Here is a 20,882-nt window from a genome sequence, read left to right on the forward strand (position 1 = left end):
GCTGCTGGCAACTGCAACTGCTCATGAGCCGGCCAGTTCACTCCTACTGCACGGCATAGCTTTGTAACCGTGGATGCATAAGGGATGTTCATATGCTTTGCTCCCCTCAAAAACTTCAGAATTCCTTGGTAGATAAACTCACCAAGGTCCACATAGTATTCCTCATTCAGAATTCCCCACAACAACTGTGCTCTCTCAACTGTGACCTCGTGTGCATGTGAAGAAGGCAAAATATTAGCACATATAAATGCGTTCCATGCACGGGCATACCTGTTCATGGCGATCGCCGGAAAGTGACGATACTCATTATTGGCTGGACTGCGGTTCCAAACTGTGCCCGGTCGACAGAGAGTCGCAGAAATCAAATCCAAGTCAAAATCCTCAGCAGTCTTTTCATTCCAGTTCTCCTCCTCGGGCTTCCTCTCTCGCTGTCCAATCACTCGGCGAATCGCCGCAGGATGATAATCAACCGTCAGCCCCCGAACTACAGAAAACCCATTCTTTTCAGCTTTCGCGTTCGCGTAGAACTCGCGAACAACACTCATCGGTACTGCTTCGGGTGACTCACAAAAAGCTATCCACCCCTTCTCTGCAATCATGGACAACAACTCACCATCCCTCCCTGATGGTAAAAACCCCCTCTCCTTCAGAATCGGCTTCCCCAACAGCCTAGTGTACTCCTCCTCCGCGGCTCTGTCCGTTAACCGAGGCCTCGCGGCAGTACCCCTTGATGAATCAGCAGTAGGAACTGTGCTGCTGCTGTCAATAGTGCGTGCTCTCTTGGGTGCCATGGATTTGTGAATAAAAGTGTGTAAGAACTGATTTTTGATGTTTATGAGAGGGTTTAAGTGTAGGAAGTTGTGGGAGATATGTAGGATAGGTGTATGTATATATAGAGTGTGGAGTAGGTTAAATTAGATTAGGAGTGGGGTTGAGGTATAAAATCATGGGGTAATGGGAAAAGAATTCGTGGGTTTATGGGCTGTAATGGGTTTTTGTGTTTTTGTTTTTTTTTTTTTTCTGAACTGTAAAAAAAAAATTTCTGGAACTCGACCCCTGCGCGGCCGCTCAGCATTTCTGCGCGGGCGCGCAGCAAGCTGCGCGGCCGCTCAGCATAGCTGCGCGGGCGCGCAGAGGGTCTCTGGAATTTTTTTTTTCAGCCCCTGTTTTCTGATTTTTTTGTGTTTTTGGATAGGTTATTAACTTCTAAGGGTTCCTGTAACAACAATTCATGGGTTGCCTCCCACGCAGCGCTTCTTTTTCGTCATTTGCTTGACGTTCCGTTCCTTTCTCACGTAGTCAACAAAATGGCACTAACCACCTCTCGGTTTGCCATGTCCCCATAGTAGTGCTTCAACCGCTGACCGTTAACCTTGAATGCTTGGTCCGAATCATTCTCAAAAATTTCCACCGCTCCATGTGGAAACACAGTTTTGACAATAAAAGGTCCAGACCACCTTGATTTCAACTTCCCAGGAAAAAGTCAAAGCCGAGAGTTGAATAACAGAACTTGTTGCCCTGGCACAAACAACTTAGGATGTAGCTTCCTATCGTGCCACCTTTTCACCTTTTCCTTATACATTTTGTTATTCTCGTACGCTTGAAGTCGAAATTCATCAAGTTCATTAAGCTGAAGCATTCTTTTCTTACCAGCTGCATCTAAATTCAGGTTCAATTTCTTCAATGCCCAGTAGGCCTTATGCTCAAGCTCCGCCGGTAGATGACATCCCTTACCGTACACCAACTGAAACGGTGACATCCCAAGTGGAGTTTTGTATGCTGTTCTGTAAGCCCAAACAGCTTCATCGAGCTTTAAAGACCAATCCTTCCTTGATGGACAAACAACCTTCTCTAGAATGCGCTTTATCTCTCTGTTAGACACTTCCGCTTGACCATTTGTTTGCGGATGATAGGCAGTAGCTACTCGATGATTCACATTATAACGCTGCATCATAGAAGTGAACTTACGGTTGCAAAAATGCGATCCTTCATCACTTATGATTACCTGAGGTGTTCCAAACCTTGTGAAAATTTGCTTATGAAGAAAATTTAGCACTGCCTTTGCATCATTTGTTGGTAAAGCTTTAACTTCGACCCATTTGGAGACATAATCGACTGCCAGCAAAATGTACTGATTATTGCAAGACGAGATAAAAGGCCCCATGAAATCGATTCCCCATACATCAAGCATCACATTTAATGGCATCTCATCCTTCCTTGATAAATTTCCCACTCTTTGGCAACGATCACACCTTAAAACAAACTGATGAGCATCCTTGAACAAGGTGGGCCAGAAAAAACCTGCTTGCAGAATACGAGCTGCCGTTTTCTCACCTCCATAGTGTCCACCATAAACCGTGGCATGGCAGTCTCGTAATATCCCCTCCGTCTCACAGAACGGGATACATCTCCTGATGATCTGGTTAGCTCCCTGTCTAAACAAATATGGTTCATCCCACATATACCACTTCACCTCATGCAGAAACTTCTTCTTTTGCGCGGATGTCAAATTGGGAGGCATTATATTGCTGACAAGATAGTTTACAATATCTGCAAACCATGGTTCGTCCTCCTGAATTGCAAACAACTGCTCATCCGGAAAAGATTCATTGATTAACGTCCTATCTTGTGAAGTAGAATCGAGATTCTCCAACCTAGAGAGATGGTCAGCTACTTGATTCTCGGTACCTTTTCTATCTTTGATCTCTAACTCAAATTCCTGAAGTAAAAGCACCCAACGAATGAGTCTCGGCTTCGAATCCTTCTTAGAAACCAGATAGCGAATAGCTGCATGATCAGTGAATACTGTCACTTTCGTACCAAGCAGATAAGATCGAAATTTCTCAAAGCCAAAGACTATAGCCAAAAGCTCCTTCTCAGTAGTGGTGTAGTTCAATTGGGCCCCATTTAAAGTCTTACTCGCATAGTAGACCACATGGAAGATATTTTTCTTGCGCTGTCCCAGAACTGCACCTACCGCATAGTCACTCGCATCACACATCATCTCAAACGGTTCGGTCCAATCAGGTGCTGTAATAACTGGTGCCATGATCAAACTCTCCTTGAGAGTCTCGAATGCTGCCAAACATTCATCATCAAATTTGAAAGGCACATCTTTCTCAAGTAAATTGCACAACGGCTTAGATATCTTTGAAAAGTCCTTGATGAATCGCCGATAAAAACCCGCATGACCGAGAAAACTACGGATTTCTTTCACTGAATTAGGTGGGGGAAGATTTTCAATGACTCCCACCTTGGCCTTGTCCACCTCCAGACCTTTGCTAGAGACCTTATGCCCAAGGATAATGCCTTCACGCACCATAAAATGACATTTCTCCCAATTAAGCACCAAATTAGTTTCCACGCATCTTTTGAGTACGGCGCGCAGATTATTCAAGCATTCATCATATGAGTGTCCAAAGACGGAGAAGTCATCCATGAACACTTTGACGTTATTTCCAATCATGTCAGAGAATATAGCCATCATACATCTCTGAAAGGTGGCCGGGGCGCTACATAACCCAAACGAAACTCTACGAAAAGCAAATGTGCCAAATGGACAAGTGAAGGTAGTCTTTTCCTGATCCTCTGGTGCAATACAAATCTGATTATACCCGGAATACCCATCCAGAAGACAAAAATACTCATGTCCCGCCAATCTGTCCAGCATTTGATCAATGAATGGGAGAGGGAAGTGATCCTTTCTTGTGGCTTTGTTCAATTTTCTATAATCCATGCATACTCTCCATCCTGTAACTGTTCGAGTAGGGATGAGCTCATTCTTTTCATTTGCGACCACAGTGATACCTCCCTTCTTAGGAACACATTGTACAGGGCTCACCCACGAGCTGTCAGAAATAGGATAAATGATGCCTACATCTAGCCATTTCAGAATTTCTTTCTTCACCACCTCCTTCATGATTGGGTTCAGTCTTCGCTGCTGTTCCGCAGTTGGCTTACTACCTTCCTATAACAGAATTTTATGCATACAATATGAGGGACTTATCCCCTTGATGTCTGTTATAGTCCATCCTATAGCCGATTTGAATTCTCTCAAAATCCTTAAGAGCTTGTCTTCCTCACTACCTGAAAGGTCAGCTGAAATAATAACAGGTAACGTAGATGAATCACCTAAAAAGGCATACCTCAAGTGTTCAGGTAATGGTTTGAGCTCTAAGGTAGGCGCTTCCTCTATTGATGGTTTGAGCTTCCCTTCAGCGTTCTTGAGGTCAGAAGTACCAAGAGATTCAAATGGTATATCTAGCTTTCGCTTCCAGGGAGAAGCGTTCAGATATTGTAATTGCTCGTTGCTATCTTCATCATCACTGTCAAATTCCCCTACTAAGGCCTTTTCCAATGCATCAGACATTAGCATGTGATCGAGTTCCGAAGTAACCGCAGAATCAATCACATCCACTTTTAAGCACTCCTCATCTTCCGTAGGGAATTTCATTGCCTTGAATACGTTGAAGGTCACATCCTGATCTTGAACCCGCATAGTAAGTTCTCCTTTTGCACATCTATCAAGGTACGGCCAGTTGCCAAGAAAGGCCTCCCCAAGATTATGGAAATCTTTTTATCTTCCTCAAAATCCAGAATAACAAAATCAGCAGGAAAGAAGAGCTTATCCACCTTGACGAGCACATCCTCAACTATGCCCCTTGGGTAAGTAATGGAACGGTCCGCCAATTGTAGCGACATGTATGTGGGTTTTGGATCAGGTAGATCCAGCTTTTTAAAGATAGACAACGGCATCAGATTAATGCTTGCCCCCAAATCACAAAGGCACTTGTCAAAAGTTAGATTACCAATGGTGCAAGGAATGGTGAAGCTTCCTGGATCTTTCAGTTTTGGTGGTAACTTTTGTTGCAGAACCGCGCTGCATTCTTCCGTGAGAGCAACGGTTTCAAGGTCATCCAGTTTCACCTTCCTTGAAAGAATAGTCTTCATAAACTTCGCATAACTAGGCATTTGTTCCAGAGCCTCAGCGAAAGGTATATTGATGTGATGTTTCTTGAACACCTCCAGAAACTTCCCGAACTGTTTATCCAGCTTTTGTTGCTGCAATCTCTTAGGAAAAGGTGGTGGAGGATAGAGCCGTTTCTCCCCTGTATTAGCCTCAGGCAGAGTGTGTTCAACAGTAGTCTTCCTTGGTTCCGCCGCTTTCTCCCTTTGCTTAGATTCTTCATCTCGAACTTCAGCTTCGACTTCTTTTGCCTTTTCAGCATCAGCTACTTTTCCAGACCTTAAGGTAATAGCCTTGACTTGCTCTTTAGCTTCCTTCCTGCCTGGTACTTCCGTGTCACTGGGAAGAGTGCCAGGTTGACGATTGAGCACTGCATTGGCTAATTGACCGATTTGATTTTCCAAGGTCTTGATAGAAACCGCCTGACTCTTGCACAACAGCTTAAGTTCCTCAAAATCAGCACTAGTAGGTGCAGCTGCACTTCCCTGTTGAGGATATGATTGTCTTGTAGCATACTGCTGTGGTTGCTGGAATCCAGGTGGGTTAAACTGTTTACTCACTCCTTGCTGATATGGTGGCTGAATAGCATTCTGATTATTTCCTCAGCTGAAATTTGGATGATTTCTGTTGTTAGGATGATAGGTTGCTGGCACAGGCTGCTGTTGTCGCTGATAATTATTTACATACTGAACAGATTCGTTGACAAGAGAACACTGATCCGTAGCATGAGAACCTGCACAAAGCTCACAAACCATAGCTATTTGATTAACTCCATACGTAGCCAAAGAATCAACCTTCATTGATAGCGCTTGGAGCTGGGCTGCAATAGCGGTGGCTGCATCAACTTCCAGAATACCTGCTACCTTGCCTGATGTCATCCTCTGAGTTGGGTTTTGATGCTCATTAGCAGCCATCGTCTCAATAAGATTGTACGCCTCAGTATAGCTTTTAGCCCATAAGGCGCCTCCAGCTGCTGCATCGAGCATGGGTCGAGATTGAGCCCCCAAACCATTATAAAAACCAGTGATTACCATCCAATCCGGCATTCCATGATGTGGACATTTTCTCAACATTTCCTTGTAATGTTCCCAAGCCTCGCACATAGATTCTGTAGGTTGCTGCGCAAACTGAGTAAGAGCACTCCTCATAGCAGCAGTCTTTGCCATTGGATAAAACTTCACCAGAAACTTTTGCGCAAGATCTTGCCACGTAGTGATTGACCCAGCTGGTTCAGAATGTAACCAGTCTTTAGCCTTATCCCTCAGTGAGAATGGGAAAAGCCTCAACTTGATAGCCTCATCAGTCACGCCATTATACTTAAAAGTGCTGCAGATCTCGACAAAATTCCTTATGTGCATGTTGGGGTCTTCAGTTGCCGCTCCTCCAAAAGAAACAGAATTCTGCACCATCTGAATAGTGCCCGGCTTGATTTCAAAGGTGTTAGCTTGAATAGCCGGATGAAGGATGCTTGACTGAATGTCATCAATTTTAGGCCGAGAAAAATCCATAAGAGCTGGATCAGCTTGAACAATATGATCTCCCATGTTTACTGGTTCTTTCTGCTCAGTTCCTGAATCCGAATCCTCAAAATCTAACTTCTCCGGTGTATCAAGAACTTCGTCTTTCTCCTCAGCTGTATCTAAGGTCCTCTTGCGAGCACGAGAACGACTTTGCATAAACGCACTAAAATACCTGAAACACAACCGAAAAGAGTAATTAACTACTACGTCCTAATCACTGAGTCCTAATGACCAATGATGGTAAGTACATAAACTAAACAACTGCGCCGAGTCCCCGGCAGCGGCGCCAAAAACTTGTTAGGGCGAAATCACGCACTAATATTCACGCAAGTATACGCGTTCGCAAGTAATATAGAATACTTTCTAATTCGTTCCCTCAGAGACTCGGACTAAGTTATTGTCTAATTTAACTCACTCACCAATGTATGATTACTTCTCAATGTTAAGATAATAACACTTAAAATTGTTGATTAAATATTAACTATAATTAACTACTTAATTAACCACTTAACTAACACTGCAATTTATCAATAATAAAACACTCATGAGATCACAACTTCATTATTACTTCCTTCTATAGCCATAGTTATTACCTTTAGCATGTGACAGTGATGATATTAATCGAATAATACAAAACTGATAAAAGCCAACTTTCATTGTACTAATACCATTCTACCAAACATCCACAATTAAGATAGAAATTGGATAGTCATCAATTATGTTGAGTTCCTATATGTCTACAGAAATTGACAACACAACGATTTAAGCACAAGTTATTCCTTTTGATTACATAGGTCAAATAAAACTGTTAGAGTTACCCACTAATCATGCACAACATACATGAACCTATGCTAGCATGGCAAGTTCTAAATCTCAAGATCCACTGTCGCTTCACAAGAGATTAACACCCTATCTTATATGTTCGCGACGCACATAAGACGAATACGCACAACCAATACTAGATATCATGCAATCATCATACACTAAAGTATTAAACAATTAACTAAAGAATTCCATAATAAATCCGTTGCGACCCCACGATCACGATTAGCCCATAATAGAACTTATCGCCATCATGGGTTCATATGAAATCATGATAAACGAACACAAGAAAATAACAACTAAACTAATTATATTAAAACAGAGTACGTCACAAGAGTAAATAAGTCAAAGCAAGAAAACTAGCATCCAACGTTACAACGAAACAAGAATCACAAGAATATATGCTTCCTCTTCGTTGCTGTGTGCTAAATCGGTCTTCTTCCTTATCTCCTTCGCTTCTTGCAAAACACAATCTAAAACATAATCCCCTCTTAATCCTTTGTGAAAAACGTCTCAAATCTACTTATATAATAGTCCCATAAAACTCAGATTATATAGAAGTTGGAAGCCAAACAGAAGTAGAAGTCTAAAACAATATATTATTTTCCCCGACCCTGCGCGGCCGCTCAGCATTTCTGCGCGGGCGCGCAAGGCTGCTGCGCGGCCGCTCAGCATTGCTGCGCGGGCGCGCAGGACCCTACTGGAAAATTTCCAGGTTTGCTCCTTTTCTTCGCCCTAATCTGCCCGTTCTTTTCCTCTCGCAATGGTGAACACATGCCAAGGCTTATTCTTGATGATTCCTCCTCCGAAATGCAACTAATACCCTGAAATGCATAAACACTAGAAAAACGCATCAAATACACAAAATACTTGATTTCAAGACACCAATTTAAGCCATTTTAAGACGTTCTAAGTGGTATAAAATGCCACTTATCAGTCTGGTACGTCAAAAGTTGAAAGCCTAGCCTATTGGTAGTTCCTACCTCAGCTACAGCGACATCAACGCCTATAGGAAACTGCGGAACGTTTCCTATCCGCTCGCGAATTGGGAGCTTGGTCCTGTTCATCTTGTCTATCTGATGTTGTGTGATGAAAGAAGAAAGCAAAGGTGAGCAACAAGCCCACCGAAATAGTATGTATAATAATGAACAATATATGAGCATTCTCATATGATAGGGATAAATAAATCCTGATTACATAATTAATTATTACAGTTTGGGCTGCAAGGCCCAATAAGAAGATGTATGATATTCAGACCAGAAAGGTTAACATGTTGATCAGGCCTGGTAGACCAGATCAAGCCAGATGGAACAAAGAAGGCCCAAAAACCCTGTATATTATTAATTAACTTCGTAATTAATTAATAAGGGAAAAATAAGCCATTGAGAAAAGTCCCGATAAGGATATAAATCCTTGCAGATTAGCCTCAAGGGGACCTAAAAGGATAAGGAGCCAGTTTCCTACTATCTAGGACTCCAAAGTTCATTCTAACTATGAGACTAGCCCACCAAGTCTCCTATACCAAGTCCAATTCAAGGACCCCCTTATCTATATAAGGGGCCTCACCCACAAATCAGAACTACGTTTTTTGACTTGATCCTTGGCTATCAGGAAGGTACGTAGGCATCTTGTTAAGGCAGATTGAGTCACGAAACACAAGAGTAGTCAAATCGAGCCTTGAAGCTCACGTTCCTTAGTACTAAATACAACAATTATATATATTAGTTTTTAATCCATAACATTTGGCGCCGTATGTGGGACAACACAACAACAACTATGGCGAAAACACGGAGAACAGTTAGAGCTCTGGAGGAAGGAACACCATCAGGGACAACCCAGGTGATTTCGTCAACCGTGGAGATTCCTCCCCACTCAACTTATGCATCTACTCAAGGGGAGGCCCAGATAGGGGCAACTCATCCTCAGCCACAAGGGACGACTCCCCCAACTATTCAAGGTACGAATCCTCAAGTTCAACAAGTACATAAACCTGTGAATTCTCGGCCTGTCGGATATGAATATTCAACTGTTGTTACTATTAACCCCCATTATGGGATGCCTCTTTACCCCGAGGTTGGAGGAAGTGGACGTGCTGGGCGAAGTGAAGCACGAGGGCAATCGCCCCCCCTATATATGAGGTTTGGCTCCTATCCCTGAGGATCGGGAATTTTCTGGTCCTTACACTGAGAGAGACTCTGAATCTTCGGATGATGAAGTGGCCCCAAGACGGAGGCGTCCTGGCAATGAGCCGATGGCCGATGAAAGACAACGCTCTCAAAGAACCCAAGGGGCGAATCCCCAAGAAGTGCAGGAAAGGATCAGGGCCCATGAGGCTGAGATCCAAAGGCTGAGGCGCGACTTGGAGGCGCACCAGACCACTAGACCCCAGATATCCCCTAGGGGGAGAAATCCTCCTCCTGTCATAGACCTGGATGGTCCGGTATGGAGAAGGGCTGTTATCCCAAGGACTGATCCGAGCAATCTTCTTCCCCTTGGAGATCCTGATGATCCTACTCCGCCCTTCACGGAAGAGATAATGAATGCCCATATCTCAAGGAAGTTCAAGATGCCAACTATCAAAGCCTATGATGGCACGGGAGATCCCGCTAATCATGTTAGAACGTTCTCTAATGCACTGCTGCTGCAACCCGTGAATGACGCTATTAAGTGTCGGGCCTTCCCTCAAACCCTGTCGGGTATGGCTCAGAGGTGGTATAGTCGTTTGCCCCCAAACTCCATTGGGTCGTTCAGAGAGTTAAGTCAGGCTTTTATTAAGCAGTTTATCAGTGGGAGAGTCCGTGAGAAAAGTTCAGCATCTCTTATGAGTATTGTGCAGGGAGCGAAGGAATCCTTGAGAGATTACCTGAATCGTTCCACAAAGGAGGCTTTAAAAGTCTCAGATCTTGATGATAAGGTAGCCATGATAGCACTGCAACAAGGAACTAGGGATGAGTTTTTTAAGATGTCCTTGGACAAACGTCCCCCTGAAAATATGTTGCAGTTCCAAGAGAGGGCAGGGAAGTATATCAAAGTTGAAGAAAGTATGAGGAAGAACGTAGTAAGTAATGAGGCCACTGGAGGCAAGAAGCGAAAAACTGATCTGGAGTATATTGCTAAGGACAAGTATCCTAGAACCGAGCAAAACCCTGATTCAGCCCCCAAGAAGGGAGGACCTGGGCAAAAGTTCACCGAATACGCTAAGCTGAATGCTCCTAGAAGCCAGATCTTGATGGAAATCGAGAAAGATCGAGATATTCGTTGGCCTAAGCCCCTGAAGGCTGATCCTGCCAAGTTAGAAAAAAGCAAGTATTGCAGATTTCACAAAGATGTTGGTCACGACATCGAAGAGTGTAGGCAGCTGAAAGATGAAATTGAGTTCCTCATTCGAAAAGGAAGATTGAACAAGTACACAGGGGAAGGAGGGGACAGGAATAATAATGGAAGGAAGAACTTTGAAGATCGTAGGAGGGACCCTTACGATCAGGAGCAGAATCCCCAGCCTAGAGGACCGGTTATAAATGCAATTTTTGGAGGGCCGTGACCTCGAGGGCCTGTTATAAACACGATCTTTGGAGGTCCAACTGCTGTTGGATTGTCCAAAAATTCCAGAAAGGCATATACTAGAGAGATTATGCATATTGTTGGAGAAGCCCCTAAGAGGGCCAGGACAGAAGTAACGTTGGCTTTTGATGATTCTGACCTAGAGGGTGTGAAGTTTCCTCATGACGACCTGCTGGTCATAACACCGGTAATAGGAAATAGCCCGGTTAAGAGGGTCCTTGTGGATAATGGTGCTTCTGTGGATATCTTGCTCTATGACACCTTTCTAAGGATGGGGTATAATGATTCCCAGTTGACACCAACCGACATGCCGATATATGGATTTCCTGGAGTAGAATATCTTGTGGAAGGGATAATCAAATTGCCAACAACCATAGGTACAGAACCAAGGCAAGCGACACAGATGTTGGATTTCGTGGTGGTAAAGGATAGTTCAACTTATAATGCTATCATGGGGCGAACAGGGATACATGCCTTCAAGGTAGTCCCTTCTTCCTACCATTCAGTTATGAAGTTTCCCACCCGGAATGGGATTGGAGAAGAGAGAGGAGATCAAAAAATGGCTAGAAGCTGTTATGTGGCCTCTTTAAGGGCAGATGCAGTCGGGGGGCAGGTTCTTCCTATTGAAGATATGGATGTCCGAGAAAATGATGAGAAGAGAGGAAAGCCAGTAGAAGACTTGGTTTCGATTCCTTTAGACCCCAAGAATCCTGAGAGGATGACTTTCATTGGAGCCACATTAGAGGAGCCCCTTAGAGGGAAGTTGGTGAAATTTTTGCAAGAAAATAGTGATGTGTTCGCATGGTCAACAACTGATATGCCAGGAATAGACCCGGAGCAGATTACTCACACGTTAAACGTGGATCCAAGCAGGAAGACAGTGAAACAAAAGAAAAGAAACTTTGCCCCGGAAAGACAAGAGGCTATAAAACAGGAAGTTGAAAAGCTCCTAGAGGCTGGTTTCATTAAGGAGATTCAATTTCCGGAATGGTTAACAAACCCTGTAATGGTGAAGAAGGCTAATGGAAAGTGGAGGATGTGTATAGACTTCACTGATCTGAATGATGCATGCCCTAAAGACTGTTTTCCGTTGCCAAGGATTGATACTTTGATTGATGCCACTGCTGGGCATGAGATGCTGAGTTTCATGGATGGATTTAGCGGATACAATCAGATTAAGATGCACAAAGATGACATTCCAAAGGTATCATTCATCACTGACTTTGGTGTTTATTGTTAACTTATTATGGCATTTGGTCTTAAGAATGCAGGAGCCACCTATCAAAGGTTGGTAAATAAAATTTTTAAGGATCTTATTGGTAAGACCGTGGAAGTCTATGTTGATGACATTTAATTCAGGAGTCTAGTAAAGACTGATCATATAACCCATTTGAGGGAAGCTTTTGAGGTCCTGAGGTACCACAAGATGATGTTGAATCCTACAAAATGTGCTTTCGGGGTAGGATCTGGAAAATTCTTGGGATTGATGGTCTCAAAGAGAGGAATCGAGGCTAACCCCGATAAAATAAAGGCAATCCTGGACATGGAACCACCAAAATCCGTCAAGGATGTTCAGAAGCTCACAGGAAGGGTTGTTGCGTTGGGACGATTCATCTCCAAGTCAGGAGACAAGTGCCTGTCATTCTTTAAGTCACTAAAAAATATTAAGGACTTTGTATGGAGCGAAGAAAACCAGAAGGCTTTCGAAGAACTGAAGCAATATATGGCGCAGGCCCCGTTGTTGGCCAAGCCAGTTTTGAGTGAAGTTTTATTCTTGTACTTGGCTGTTTCAGAGAGTGCCTTGAGCGCGGTGTTGGTTAAAGAGGAACTGAAAGTCCAGAAACCCGTATACTATGTCAGCAAAATTATGCATGGTGCTGAATTGAATTATTCAACTATTGAGAAATTTGTTCTAGCCTTGGTAATGGCTTCGAGAAATCTGTGTCCTTACTTTCAGGCTCATCAGATTGAGGTGCTAACAAATCAGCCACTGAGAAATATCATTCACAGTCCCAAGGCAAGTGGGAGATTGATTAAGTGGGCAATAGAGCTGGGAGAGTTCGATCTCAAGTATAAGCCGCGAACGGTAATAAAAGCCCAGGCACTAGCTGACTTCGTGGTGGAGTGTACCATACCCAACCAAGAAGTCGGGGGGGCAGGAGGATACCATACCACAAAACAAGGGAGTCGATAATGGGGACAAAGAGAAGGATGATAAGGAGAAAGAATATTGGGTTCTCTATTTTGATGGAGCATCAAAAACAAATTCCAGTGGAGCAGGATTGGTTTTGCAAAGCCCTGATGAGTTCTTAATTGAGTATGCTATGAAGCTAGACTTCCCGACCACAAATAATGAGGCAGAATATGAAGCCCTAATAGCTGGCCTTGGCCTAGCTGGAACACTTAGAGTCAAAAACTTAAAGGTCCGTGGAGACTCGAAGCTGATCATATCCCAGGTAAAGGGAGAATTTGAGGCAAGGGATGATACGATGGCTAAGTATGTCCGCCTAGTAAGGGCTGTGATGACCCAATTTAATGAATGGCATGTTGAGCACATTCCAAGGGAAGAAAATGCTAAGGCAGATGCGTTATTAAAGTTTGCTTCATCCGAGATAGAAGAAAGTTCAGGAAGTGTGTACTTCCGTGTTTTGAAGACACGAAGCATATATGTTAAGCTTGTGGCTCCTATAGGCCTGGGGACGTCATGGATTGATCCCATTAAGGCTCACATTCAAACCGGTTGGTTGTCAAGCGATGCAACTGAAGCACATAAGTTAACTGTTTGGGCACTAAGGTACTCTTTAATAGATGGGATTCTGTACAAAAGATCTTTCGTGGTTCCTTATTTAAGGTGTCTCAGGCCCGATGAGGCACGCTTGGCTCTTGAAGAAGTGCATGAAGGTATTTGTGGACAACACTTGGGGGGCAGGGCTTTGGCTCATAAGATAACTCGTTTAGGATTTTACTGGCCAGAAATGATGGCTGATGCCAAAGAATATGTGAAGAACTGTGACCGCTGTCAAAAGCATGCACCTGTTGTTAGACAACCCCCCGAGATGCTGACATCTATCAACTCACCCATTCCCTTTGCAATGTGGGGAATGGATATTTTGGGGCCTTTCCCCATGGCCACGGCACAAAGGAAGTTTCTCATTGTAGCCATTGATTATTTCACCAAGTGGATTGAAGCCAAACCCTTGGCCAAGATCACAACTAAGCATGTTGCACAATTCTTGTGGGAAAACATTATGTGCCGATATGGAATTCCCCGTATCCTCGTCACTGACAATGGAACACAATTCAACAATGAGGAATTCAAGAAGTATTGTGAAGAAAATGAAATTGAGTTACGGTTCACCTCTGTGGCTCACCCACAAGCCAATGGGCAAGCGGAAGTAGCAAATCGAATAATCCTGGATGGACTAAAAAAGAGGATCAAGAAGTCAAGAAATAATTGGGTGGATGAGATACTTCCCATATTATGGGCCTATAGGACTACCTGTAGAGTCACGACAGGAGCAACTCCCTTCGTGTTGGCATATGGAGCAGAAGCCGTAGTTCCCGTGGAGATATCACATTCCTCTCCAAGGATTCAGGCTTTCAATGCAGAGGAAAATGAAGAAGGGCAGAGGTTAGCCCTGGATCTAATCGATGAAGTGCGAGATGAGGCACATGCAAAGATAGTAGAATATCAGAAAAAGGCTTCATTCTACTACAACCTAAGGGTTAAAGAAAGGTTTTTCAAACAAGGTGACCTAGCCTTGAGGAAGATAGAAGCTTCTCGTGTAGGACAGAAAGGAAATCTTGCCCCGAATTGGGAAGGTCAGTACAAAGTCAAGAGCGTTCAGGGTAGAGGAACCTACAGGCTGGAGACTATGGATGGTTTTGAAATCCCGAGAACCAGGCATGCACAAAACCTGAAGGTTTACTATATGTAAGATAGTTGAAGTACGATTCTCACTTGTCAGTATGGCAAGAAGGTTTAAAAGCACCTTGAAGCTTTGCTTGCGTAGGATTTTATATTCCAGTAGAATTTACATTGTCGAGTTATTATTGTTAAGGGTCGAACCCATACTATGTAAGGTTTTGAAAAGCCAGACTTCATATTAAAGAGTTCAAAATTATTTCAACCTATGGATGTTTAAGTTAATACCTTGCCCCAGATTCCCCAAGCAGGTTGAAAATAGGCCCCTGGCTTCTGCTTGGTGCGCAAAACATGGCTGGGGCCTTCCTCGCCTGGTTCCATTGCTTGGAGTAGGAACTCCGGGAAGCGATCACCAAGGCGCGGGTCTTTAAAGACCTTTCCAGCACGCTTCATCCTGGTTGTCTCTAGGTCTTTAGGCTTGGTTGCCTCCTCAATCTTCTCGGCCACTGCAACAAGTGAGGTAAGTAAGTTGAGGAATCGGCAAGATAGAAAATGAAGGAAATAAAAAGAGATATAAGGGAGGAAACTTACTTTTCTTAGGGACGGGAGAGAGGCCGCGTTCTACAAGAATGGTCTCCCTGATGAGGTCCCAAGAATTGGAAGTCCCATTATCTTGGGTCAGGAGGTTGAAAGATCTAGCCTCCTCCTCAGACAAAATTATATCATTTGGGCTCCCATCAACGGCAAGCCCAAAAGACAATCGAAACAGGGTGCCCCAATCGCCACCCTCCCAAACGACGAACAAAAAATCTTTCTTCCACCCCAAGTTGTTGTCAGGGATGGACTTCCCGTTCACAATATGGGGAACAGTAGGGCGCTGGTTTAAAGAAACCCAACCCTGACTTTTATCAGGGCTGTTTTTGAACTGGAAAATCTTTCTGAAAACAGCAACGGAAGTAGGGACATTGTGCTTGGCGCATTACGACGGATAGCACAAAATAAGCCTCCAAGAATTAGGGGGGAGTTGGCAAGGGCTGATGCCCACATCAGCTAGCAAAAGAGGAATGAACGGGTGAAAGGGGAGTCTGATACCTGCCCGTAGAGTATCCCTGTAGACGCATAATGCGTCCTTCTTCCACTGGCAGGCCCTGTCGGCCGGGCCTGCAAGAACCAGCTTGAAAGGTTCCTTGATTTTAAAACAGCTGCTCAACTTTTCCAGCTCTTTGGGATCCCGCAGGGCACTAATATGGTCGTGCGCGTCCAGATTTGCATCAGACGGGTACTCGTCCCCGCGGGTGTTGATCATGTCGATCAAGGAAGTGTACCTTGATCGAATAGGGAATTCATTGGACTTTCTAGCCACGTTCATCTTGGCCAAACGAGTCATTTTCTTATCAGCCATCTGAAAAAAGGGAGGAATTTTAGCTAAAGAAGTGCATACAATGTAAAAGTAAGCACAAGAAGTAAAGAGAGGAACCTTACCTGAAGAAGAGCTCCTAAAAAGGCTTTGATACTCCGACTTGCTGTTTTTGCTCTAAGAATCTTAGCAGGAGGAGAAAGAAGAAGAACTTAGAAATGAGAAAGTGAGGAGTAGTAGCCTCTCCTCACTCCTTTATATAAGAGGAAAAGGGAAGTTGAAGGGACAAAAGCCCATTAAGGATAGAGGCCCAAAGAAAAAAGCCCAGAAAAAGGAATATTCCAGAATATTCCAAGGAATTCTAGAGAATTCTAAACAGGGTATTAAGCCCAGATCAATTAGAGGCCCAATAAGAGTTAGAGCCAATAAAGAAGGCTAGGCCCAAATCCAATTAGGATTTGGAAAATACAATACCCAAAATTGTAGCCCCAAAAGATGTAAGGCTCAAGACCAGGATTCAGGTCGAAAACCAGATCGTGAATCCTGCCCGAAATCTTTCGAGCAGACACCCGAAAATAACGGGTAAAAAAGACCAGATTTCAGGTCGAAAACCAGGTCGTGAATCCTGCCCGAAATCTTTCGAGCAGACACCCGAAAATAACGAGTAAAAAAGACCAGGATTTAGGTCGAATTCCAGGTCGTGAATCCTGCCCGAAATTTTTCAACCAGACACCCGAAAATAACGGGAATAACAGGACTGGATTGAGGTCCAAACTTCGACCAGGAATGAGGTCGAATGAACCAAGCATTTTTCAAGAATGGGGTTTAAAAAAACCTAGACTAAAACCCAGGTCGAAAATCGACTAGGATCCTGGTCGAAAACCAGGTCGTGAATCCTAGTCGAAATCCTTCGACCAGGAAGCATGAGAAATAGAGAATTTTCGAACAGGATTAGGTCAAAATATCGACTAGAATCCTGGTCGAAATCCTAGTCGATAAGCTCAAGACCAGGAATTGAAAAAGGGTAAGTTTTCGACCTAGATCCAGGTCGAAAGTTCGACTAGGATCTTGGTCGAATTCCAGGTCGTGGATCCTAGTCGAACTCCTTCGACCAGGATTGCAAGGCTGACCCATGTTTCGACTAGGATCCAGGTCGAAATTTCGACTAGGATCTTGGTCGAAAAAGGGTTGGAAATCTGAAAAATCCCAGAAAATAAGGAAAAACCCAGAAATTAAGGGAAAATCCAGAAAAATAAGGATAAATCCCAGAAATTAAGGGAAAAATCCAGAAAATTAAGAAAAAATCCTGGAGTCAAGGGAAAAATTCCTGGAAATTAAGATAATTCTTGAATAAAAGGAATAAAAGTAAATCATTGTAAACGTGTAGATCGCTCCACACTTTACGCAAAACGATACCCAGTAAGGGAATAAATGAACTTAACTTTCGCGAAATCTTATACGGTTTCTCAAAAGTTGGGGGGTAAATGATTGGGATAAATAAATCCTGATTACATAATTAATTATTACAGTTTAGGCTGCAAGGCCCAATAAGAAGATGTATGATATTCAGACCAGAAAGGTTAACATATTGATCAGGCCTAGTAGACCAGATCAGGCCAGATGGAACAAAGAAGGCCCAAAAACCCTGTATATTATTAATTAATTTCATAATTAATTAATAAGAGAAAAATCAGCCATTGATAAAAGTCCCGATAAGGATATAAATCCTTGCAGATTAGCCTCAAGGGGACCTAAAAGGATAAGGAGTCAGTTTCCTACTATCTAGGACTCCAAAGTCCATTCTAACTATGAGACTTGCCCACCAAGTCTCCTATACCAAGTCCGATTCAAGGACCCCCACATCTATATAAGGGGCCTCACCCCACAAATCAGAACTACGTTTTTTGACTTGATCCTTGGTAATCAGCAAGGTACGTAGGCATCTTGTTAAGGCAGATTGAGTCACGAAACATAAGAGCAGTCAAATCGAGCCTTGAAGCTTACGTTCCTTAGTACCAAATACAACAATTATATATATTAGTTTTTAATCCATAATATCATAGTATTCATGAAAGTCTTGGTCAAGAAGAAATGAACCAAGTTTGTTATTTTAATGCGACGAAGTCGCAAAATATTCAGTATATATATATATACTTCAAAAATCTTTGAAATCCTCTAACATGTATAATATACACATAGTTCCGGTTTATAACTGTATAAAAATATCATTGCAAGGTGATCTCATATATCTAACCTTGTCTCAACGTTTTTGTGAAAATCTTTGTCATGCATAAGATAATCATTAACCAGATATAAGTTGAAAAGATGAAGTTACAAGATACTCCAATATACTTATATCTTTTCCGGATACTACTTAAACTATCACCGTTCAAGGTATCATCAGTTTCAAAAGTTCATCACATAGATGAGACTACAAGAAAAGACTTGGATAGACTCAATCTTTGAATATCATTATAAATAATGAAGTTACGAAATACTTCATTAAGTCCCGATATATATATACACCTATATATATACATTTCATACACTCCTTGAAAACCTCTGTTATGAAAATTATAAACAGAGTTGCAATATCCAATGAATTTGGAAAGGAGAAAACCTTGGCATAAACTTGATATCTTGCTGATTAGGCAAAGATACCAATAAATAACATTTTCTACTAGTAGATGGATGAATTCCCCACTGGTTATCACCCTGGCCGCAATTGGACCTTATGCTGGACTGCCACTCAGCCACTTACGTATTTGATGGAATCCCACTGAGCCACTTACACCTTCATGGACGCCCACTGAGCCCATGTTGCTTATGCCGACTCAATAGATGGACTTACTTCCCGAACGTTGGGTAAGTAATCAATTCATTTACCAAAACAGCAACCTCATTGCGAATATAAAATACACCACAGAGCCGGATCCCTCAGGTTTTGAGCGAGTATTTAAATCCCCTTTGAAAGGAAGATCTTAAATATAAAAATGAGTTTTGAAATCCGCTCTAATCTTTTAAAATCATTTTGAAGACTCGAAAACATTTTTAAGAATGTTTGGAGTAATGCTGATTTAATGAAATAAATCAGTCCCAATATATTAGAAAATATCTGAATATTATTGGTTAAATAATATTCCCATAAAGAATAATCTTTATAAAAATAACTGAAGTTGAAGTTTTAAAACTCATACTTGAAACGAATATTAAATAACCAAAGATATACTTATACGAAAGTACGATCTTTATTTGAATAATCGAAAATAAGTTTGATTATCGAAACATTATTCTTTAATAAAATAAAGAATATTAATTAGTAAATAATCGGAGTCATAAGTCCTCAAATGAATATTCAAATAATATTCATTAAATAGAATAAACAGAGTCATAAGTCCTCGAATGAATATTCAAATAATATTCATTAAATAGAATAAACAGAGTCATAAGTCCTCGAATGAATATTCAAATAATATTCATTATTTAAAATAAAGTTATCGAATAAAACTTATTCAATTAATAGTTTTGAAAACTATATCAATATATATATAATATACTCGGGAACATCGACTCCCGGTTTTAGAAAATGTTCACCTTTGGGTCCCCTATACTAAGGGTATACGCAACTACTGCTTATCTCTAGCATAAGTATTATGCAACTATAAGCATTGAAATCAACAGATAGATAACCAGATTACGAAACAGACATGCATATGTATACATATCAGCATGCTTCAATATATCGCAAAATTTGCTAATTAACCAACATGCATATATCACTAGATAATGCATATACATATATACATCACAACAACAGTATAACGGGTAGAAAACTTGCCTGAGCGACTGGGGTGGTAAAAGTCCTGGGATGATTCTGGTAACCTATAAACCACATATAAATTGGAATTAAACCAAAGTCGATTAAGAATCTATACTTTAACCAATTAGACTCTAACGCTCGCTTTGCGCTTAATGGTTCTCCTAAGTCGCTCGAGTACCCTCGGCTCCACCATTTTTAATAAATTAACCATTAAGAGTTTTAAGGCGATTCTTTCGCGAGTACCTTACCAACTGCCTAATCCACTTCACATAAATGTTTCATACTCCAATTAGTCATTTAAGGTCCTTAACCAATGTTTCAAAGTAAGGCGAGGGGTAATGGTTCGTTCGCGAAACGCCGTTACTTAAAACGGTCGTTTCTCCTAAACCGTTCATCGGATTCAAACGAACCACATATCAAAACGAAGCTCGTAACATGAACTATCTAATAATGGCAATGGTCAAAACCTAACAGTGAGTTCACGGGTCCTGATGTTAAGAACAAAAGCAGTCTAAAGTAAATCGGGCATTACGACGGCTGTGTTTACGCGATTACCAAATTTTATCCTACTCCAAATCAACCACAATTCAACCACAATTCAACCATACAACCAAACTCCATCCATACAATACTACAACAGCCCCAACAACTCAATATTTCCAATTTATACTACTTCTCAATCATGAACTAAGAGCTTACTTAAGTTCATTAACTAATCATCAAGATTTACAACTCCAAAACATCACAAAACCAATCAATCTCTAAATACACAATAACCAAGCCTATCATGAACTATACTACTCATAATAAGCTCTTAACATTCAATAACAAAGCTAGGTTAAGAGATTATACCTTCCTTGTGAGTAGGAGTAACTAATGAGCTTGGAACAACCTTGGAAAATCCTTACTAAAGCTTTATCTAAACAAAAACACAAGATCAAAATTTCAAGTTCTTGAAAAACACTATTCGC

The 20,882-nt window shown here is 42.0% G+C and overlaps 1 non-coding gene across 1 annotated transcript; it reads left to right on the top strand.

Moving 5' to 3' along the window:
* Positions 1 to 6,010: 6,010 nt before the first annotated feature.
* Positions 6,011 to 6,117, top strand: LOC141709650 (small nucleolar RNA R71). The gene has a single exon (XR_012570215.1). It is a non-coding gene; the product is annotated as a small nucleolar RNA R71 (small nucleolar RNA).
* The last annotated feature ends 14,765 nt before the right edge of the window (positions 6,118 to 20,882 follow it).

Source organism: Apium graveolens, chromosome 2, assembly GCF_009905375.1.
Source record: "Apium graveolens cultivar Ventura chromosome 2, ASM990537v1, whole genome shotgun sequence".
In the NCBI taxonomy this organism is placed as follows: Eukaryota; Viridiplantae; Streptophyta; class Magnoliopsida; order Apiales; family Apiaceae; genus Apium; species Apium graveolens.